This window comes from Mastacembelus armatus, chromosome 14 (genome assembly GCF_900324485.2).
Source record: "Mastacembelus armatus chromosome 14, fMasArm1.2, whole genome shotgun sequence".
NCBI lineage: Eukaryota > Metazoa > Chordata > Actinopteri > Synbranchiformes > Mastacembelidae > Mastacembelus > Mastacembelus armatus.
The window spans coordinates 17636737-17644774 of record NC_046646.1 but is presented as its reverse complement, the minus strand read 5'-3'; positions in this window follow the sequence as shown (position 1 = coordinate 17644774).

Below are 8038 nucleotides of genomic sequence, written 5' to 3'. Positions count from 1 at the left end.
GAGGAGTAGGCTACTAATCACCGGAAGTTCGGAGAGACCAGACGCACGGGGAGAATTCCAAAACAAGAGACGGCTGGGAATCTATGTTCCCAGTCGTGACAATGTAATATAATACAATGTTTTACTATAGACACAACTCCATCTGTTTATTCAACTTCCTCTTCTGCTTTCTCTCATCTCTCTAGCTCAGTTCTTTATCTTTGGTTTCCAGTTCTGCAACTTACTGGCAGCCTGTCTCCTTCTTACTGTGACGCACAGCGATCCCGAAACAACCACCAGGGAGCGCTGTAGCTTTTTGGTAGCAGCCTTTATTGAACAGACTAGCAAGCTTCCTGTGTTCCATACACCGCACAACTCCAAGAATGCAGGCTTGGTTGTTTTTTACATACATCACATGGAGAACATGAGGGAGTCTACTAACAGACAACACTTCTGACTGATGGTGCAGACAAGAAACCGTTCGCCTCACATTGATTACATGGAAGACACCTAAAGGCAGCTAACGATATGAGAACTGACACACATAACAGGCTAACTGAACACAAATGATTAAACTATTACAGTAACTAGCAGTGCTGCAAGGAATGCTGGGTAACCTCATCCCTTGTGCACACCACATAGCCCCCCTCTAAGAGGGCTAACTGTCCCCAGAGCCCTTAGTCCACCACAAAGTCCTGAAGATGTGAGGGCAGCCGCCGTTGCTGCCTCCTTGACCTCGAGGTTCCCCCTCTGGGGGAAGGCAATCTGGTTGCTCATCAGTCCCTTCCACTTGGGGTGCTAGAGGCTGGTAGGGTGCCAGTCTGTCTCTATGAAGGACGACAGCCCGGTTGCGCCCCACCAGCTTCACCCGATATGTCACCTCGGTCAGTCTGTCCAGCACCGTACATGGCCCAACCCAATGGCTCATGAGCTTGGGTGACAGTCCTTTCTTGCGGGTTGGGCAGTACACCCACACCTGTGCACCAATCTCCAGAGGCTCCCCTCTGCACCGTGTATCGTAGGCCCGCTTCTGGCGGACCCCAGCATCTGTTAAGCAGTGGCGTGCCAATTCATGAACCTCCCGAAGGCGGTCCAGGAGATTTTGCAAATAGTCCATACCAGGCCCCCCTCCACCTCTGGCTGTGGTGGGGACCCAAACATCAGTTCTACTGGGGTTGCGGAGCTCTCTCCCGAACATGAGGCAGGCAGGGGTACAGTGAGTGGACTCCTGCACAGCAGTCCGGTACGCCCACAGGACCATGGGGAGGTGAATGTCCCAGTCCCTTTGTCGCTGGCTGGTGAGGATGCCAGCTGGGTAGCCAAGGTGTGATTGAATCGCTCCACCAGCCCGTCACTCTGAGGATGAAGTGGAGTGGTACGAGTCTTCTTGATTCCCATCCGCCGACATACCTCGTGAAACACCTCAGCCTCAAAATTTCGCCCCTGGTCACTATGCAACTCCTCCGGAGCCCCAAACCTGCAGAACATCTCATTCAACAGCCGTTCTGCTGTGGTCACTGCACTCTGGTCTGGCACCGCATATGCCTCTGGCCACTTGGTAAAATAGTCCATCGCTACCAGTATGTAGCGGTTCCCAGCATCAGTTGTAGGAAAAGGTCCTAGGACATCCACTCCCACCCGCTCCATAGGGGCTCCCACTTGGTACTGCTGAAGAGGGGCATGTGACTGATGACTTGGGCCTTTCTGTGCGTGCAGGAATCACATCGATGTACAAACATCTGCACGTCCCTGACGACATCCTGGCCAGTAAATCGAGCTCTCAACCTGTGCAGGGTCTTGGCAATCCCAAAGTGCCCAGCTCAACCGACCCATGGACCGCCTGCAGGACCTTTGGTCTGAGCCCCCGGGGAACCAGCAGCTGTAGAATGTGGCGGTGGCCTCTTGGGGCCTCCCAGCGACGGTACAGCAATCCGTCCCTCAGGAGCAACTTAGACCACTGGGAATGGTAGGCCTTGGTCTCTGTGTCCATAGCAGACACCGCTGCCCATTCCGGCGCTGGCCTGCTGTGAGCCAGCTGTGAATGTGCTGCAGGACAGGGTCATCCCGCTGCTGCTGCTGGAGCTGCTGGGGTTCCAGGGCCTCTGCGTCATCCTCTGGTGCCGGCCTGCAGAACTCCCACCACTAGTGACGGAGCAGACCCGACTTTCAGCCATCTGACAGTGGCGGCAGCTCACCACCTCACAGGGCCGTCGAGATAGGGCATCTGCATGGTGTGAACCCGCCCAGCTCGATGGTTGATGTCAAAGTCATAGCCTTGTAGCATCTCTATCCATCGAGCCAACTGCCCCTCTGGCTCCCGGAAGCTCAGCAGCCAGGTGAGCGAGGCATGATCTGTCCTCAGCATGAACCTGCGGGCCATACAGGTATGGATGGAAGTGCCGAATCCCTAGGACGACAGCCAGCAATTCTCGGCGCGTGACACAGTAGTTCCTCTCTGGGCGGCTGAGGGATCGGCTGAAGTAGGCAATCACCTGTTCTCCACTCTCCCCCTCCTGAGACAGTACTGCTCCCCGCCTACATTGCTTGCGTCCGTGTCCAGAATGAAAGGCCGCTGCGAGTCTGGGTAAGCTAGCACTGGAGCGCCAATCAAGCAGTCCGCAGTCTCTTGAAGGCATCCGTACAGACCCCGTCCCACCGAAATACCCGGCTTTTCTGTGTCAACTGGTGCAGGGACTTGCGATGGTAGCAACCCCTGAATGAACCGCCGATAGTAAGAGGCCAGGCCCAGGAAGCTACGCAGCTCTTCAATGCTTTTGGGAACAGGCCAGTCTCTCACCGCTGCCACTTTCGCAGGGTCAGTGGCCACTCCAGCTGCGCTGACCACATGACCAAGAAAGCATAGTCTCTTGCCGGAAACAAAGACACTTTTTGGGGTGCAGCTTCAAACGTGCCCGGCGGATGGCCTGGAAACACTTCCCTTAAGCTGGCTCGGGCAGTTCAAAGTCTCTGGAATGCCACCAACAAGTCATCCAGGTACACAACACACTGGCTGTTGGTATGCCTTGCAGCACCCTATCCATTAATCTTTCAAAGGTGGCCGGTGCGTTACACAGTCCAAATGGCATCACCTTAAACTGCCATAGTCCTTGTCCAATTGAGAATGCAGTCTTGGGTCTGGCCTCTGGTGCGAGCTCCACTTGCCAGTACCCGCTCCTCAAGTCCAGTGAGCTGAACCAACTTGACCCCGCGATAGAGTCCAAAGCATCGTCAATGCGGGGCAGGGGGTACGAGTCCTTCCGGGTCACCTTGTTCAGCTGCCTATAATCAACGCAGAATCGCCATGCTCCATCTTTCTTCTGCACCAGGACAGCTGCTGCTGCCCAGGGACTACTGGATGGCTCAATTATACCAGCCGCCGCCATCTCCCTCACCTTCTGCTCAGCCACCGCTTGTTTAGCTAGCGGTAGTCGTCGTGGTCTAAGGCGAATAGGCCTGGCATCCCCAGTGTCGATCTCATGTTGGACAAGATTAGTCTGGGTACAGTCCTCATCACGTGCAGCAAAGATATCCACATGCTCCTCTAGTAGCTCTTCTAGCTGCTGTTGCTGGTCTCTTCCCAAGCCACCTCGGCTCCTTTCCAGTAGGTCCTTGACGGCAGCCCTGGTCTCATCTGAGACCGCTGGCTTGTCTGGCAGATTCCCTTGATGCTGGTGGCTGCTGCAGGTGGCACTCCCTCGGGACAGAGGCTTCTTTGTAGCTGCTGGTCCGACATGGAGCAGCCTGGACTCATTAGCAGGATGGAGAGACCGGCTTCCCTCCCCAGGTATAGTGTGGACCTGGGAAATTCCACCATAGCCCTCATCCGCCTCAGCAGGTCCAGGCCAATAATGCATGGCTCTAGGATCTCAGCCAACCAGAAACGATGGTGGAGAGTCTGGCTCCCAACAGTCACTGGCAGCAGTTGCTCCCCCTTATCATCTCTGCTGCCTCACCAGTCACCGTGGTGATTCTCAGGCCGGTGGGATTCCATCCCTCAGGTTCTGCTCCATCTGTTTCAGGGAGTATCCCTGACCGAACAAGGGAGATGGTGGACCCTGTATCCACCAGGGCTTTGCATTGGACCCCCTGGAGACAACAGGAAACATACAGTCCATGGAATCCACCCAGACGACCCAGTCGCTCTTGTGCTGACTTCAGGGAGGGGGAACAGTCTTGGGGTGGCTTTGCCCTGATCGAGCCACCCCTTTTAGTTTAACTGTGGCTTCTGTGGTCCAGGAACCGGGGTGCTGGGGCTGGGCAGAATCGTGCGATGTGGCCTCTCTCTCCACAGCGGAAACACCTGTCCCGTTTTGACTTTGCTGGCAACCCATCATCTCCTTGGCTGCGTCTTGGGGGTGCTGGGTCTACTGCACAGACCATCTCCCCCTCGTCGGCCTCCTCCAAGTCAGCTTGGCAAACCCGAGAAGGACGTGCCTCGGCGCCCAGGATGTGCTCGACTCGTTCTGCCTCGGTCAGTGCCGCGGCCAGGGTGGTGTGAGCACACAGACGTATGTGCTCCCGCAGCTTTCAGGTCGCAGACCCCTGGTGAATGCATGGAGAGCCAGTTCTTCTCTAGCAGCTATGTTGAAAGTTGGGTACCCCAGGCGGGCATGAGCAAGCAGATCAGATGCATAGGCCCCCAAGCTCTCCCCCTCCTGTCGCCTTCGATTTGCCAGTCGATCACGGGCCTCATCTGCTGGTGTCTTACGACCAAACCGCTGTTTCAGTGCACCTTCTAGAGCAGGCCAGTGCAAGCGTTCTTCTGGGGAAAGGTCATTTAACACCTGGAGGGCCTTCCCTTCTAATGCCAAGGCTACTTGAACCGCTGTTTCTTCTGGGGTCCAAGCATTGAACTGGGCTGCCAGTTGGACTTGTACCAGGTAGGAATCTGCGCTTCTTCTCCATTGTAGCGGGCAACTTAACCTGCCGTGTCACCGGCTCAACTGCAGGGGGGCGCTGCAGTCATCCTGTGCTCTGGTTCTCTTGACGTGGCCCTTTCCTTAACAAGCCTTAACCGTTGTGTGCTAGCCCCCTCTGAGGGCTGTCTCCGTGTGTATCAAGGGTTGTGGATGGGAGCCATCTGAAGGTAGCTCCCTGTGTCCTGTCAGAGAGCATCCCTTCTTCCTGTAGCTGTCTGATCAGATCATCAATTTCATGACTTCTTGCTGCCATCTTGTAAGTGATCCCACTTCTGACACCAATGTGACGCACAGCATCCCGAAACAACCACCAGGGAGCGCTGTAGCTTTTTGGTAGCAGCCTTTATTTGAACAGACTAGCAAGCTTCCTGTGTTCCATACACCGCACAACTCCAAGAATGCAGGCTTGGTTGTTTTTTTACATACATCACATGGGAGAACATGAGGAAGGAGCGGCTGCGACCCACCTCCCCGCTGTATGAAGTAGGTGGAGGAAGTCGTGGTTCAGAGACGACGGAGCTCCTGACTGTGGGAGGAGAGGCCGGTAACGGAGTGTTGGAAGCCTCGCGGGATGGACAGGCGAGGATCACCTGTTGGAGTTGGCCGGAGATGCGTTCCATGGACTGGACGAGACTCAGGAATTGGGCTTCGTGAGACTGAAGGGCCGTCTCGATGCTGGCGCACCATGATGATGTGGTAGGCGTGGCTTGGTCCATTGTGGCGGGATTGTACTGTCAGGCTCCGGAAAATCAGAGGACCAGAAATGCCACACACTCTAGAATGCAGGTAACGAGTTTATTTTCAAAACAACAAGGGCTGGAGGCTTGAATGGAGACCGAGGAGCATAGCATGTAAATTCCGGGGAAGTCGGTCGTCGTGTGGCTTGCACCTAGGCCCACACCGGGTAAGTCCACGGGGAGTCGAGGTTGATGGAGGAAGAACCGGGGCTGGGTCCGCAGAGCAATATCTGGCGGTGCAGTGTAATCCTGGTCAGGGATCCGGGTAGCGGCAGAACACAAACATAGATTCCTTGGGCATAAAGAAAAACACCTCCAAAACAAAACTCAGGAAAAACGGTGGAGGGCAAAACACTCTAATCAATTCTTCATTAAAGTCTTTCAGGTCAACCCTACATAAATCAGTTCACTCAAGGTCCACGCGCTGTTCCACAGAAACCGAAAAAGGGGTAATACTTCACAGATCGTTGCTGACGACCGGTCACGGGAAACACCAGGAGGAGTGGGACGGCGTGAGTCGATCCAAAGCTTAGGACCGGAACGTAGCTCCTTAGTGCGGCGGTGAACGGCGAAGTTGGAGAGATGTCTCGGCGTAGTTCCTTGGCTGGCGAAGCAGACAATCCCGCACCTGACCGTGGCGACCAGGGGGGATATATACGGGGAATCCTGAAAGAGAGACAGGTGAGAGGAGTAGGCTACTAATCACCGGAAGTTCGGAGAGACCAGACGCACGGGGAGAATTCCAAAACAAGAGACGGCTGGGAATCTATGTTCCCAGTCGTGACAATGTAATATAATACAATGTTTTACTATAGACACAACTCCCATCTGTTTATTCAACTTCCTCTTCTGCTTTCTCTCATCTCTCTAGCTCAGTTTCTTTATCTTTGGTTTCCAGTTCTGCAACTTACTGGCAGCCTGTCTCCTTCTTACTGTGACGCACAGCGATCCCGAAACAACCACCAGGGAGCGCTGTAGCTTTTTGGTAGCAGCCTTTATTTGAACAGACTAGCAAGCTTCCTGTGTTCCATACACCGCACAACTCCAAGAATGCAGGCTTGGTTGTTTTTTTACATACATCACATGGGAGAACATGAGGGAGTCTACTAACAGACAACACTTCTGACTGATGGTGCAGACAAGAAACCGTTCGCCTCACATTGATTACATGGAAGACACCTAAAGGCAGCTAACAGATATGAGAACTGACACACATAACAGGCTAACTGAACACAAATGATTAACTATTTACAGTAACTAGCAGTGCTGCAAGGAATGCTGGGTAACCTCATCCCTTGTGCACACCACATAGCCCCCCTCTAAGAGGGCTAACTGTCCCCAGAGCCCTTAGTCCACCACAAAGTCCTGAAGATGTGAGGGCAGCCGCCGTTGCTGCCTCCTTGACCTCCGAGGTTCCCCCTCTGGGGGAAGGCAATCTGGTTGCTCATCAGTCCCTTCCACTTGGGGTGCTAGAGGCTGGTAGGGTGCCAGTCTGTCTCTATGAAGGACGACAGCCCGGTTGCGCCCCACCAGCTTCACCCGATATGTCACCTCGGTCAGTCTGTCCAGCACCGTACATGGCCCAACCCAATGGCTCATGAGCTTGGGTGACAGTCCTTTCTTGCGGGTTGGGCAGTACACCCACACCTGTGCACCAATCTCCAGAGGCTCCCCTCTGCACCGTGTATCGTAGGCCCGCTTCTGGCGGACCCCAGCATCTGTTAAGCAGTGGCGTGCCAATTCATGAACCTCCCGAAGGCGGTCCCGGAGATTTTGCAAATAGTCCATACCAGGCCCCCCCTCCACCTCTGGCTGTGGTGGGGACCCAAACATCAGTTCTACTGGGGTGCGGAGCTCTCTCCCGAACATGAGGCAGGCAGGGGTACAGTGAGTGGACTCCTGCACAGCAGTCCGGTACGCCCAACCATGGGAGGTGAATGTCCCAGTCCCTTTGTCGCTGGCTGGTGAGGATTGCCAGCTGGGTAGCCAAGGTGTGATTGAATCGCTCCACCAGCCCGTCACTCTGAGGATGAAGTGGAGTGGTACGAGTCTTCTTGATTCCCATCCGCCGACATACCTCGTGAAACACCTCAGCCTCAAAATTTCGCCCCTGGTCACTATGCAACTCCTCCGGAGCCCCAAACCTGCAGAACATCTCATTCAACAGCCGTTCTGCTGTGGTCACTGCACTCTGGTCTGGCACCGCATATGCCTCTGGCCACTTGGTAAAATAGTCCATCGCTACCAGTATGTAGCGGTTCCCAGCATCAGTTGTAGGAAAAGGTCCTAGGACATCCACTCCCACCCGCTCCATAGGGGCTCCCACTTGGTACTGCTGAAGAGGGGCATGTGACTGATGACTTGGGCCTTTCTGTGCCGTGCAGGAATCACATCGATGTACAA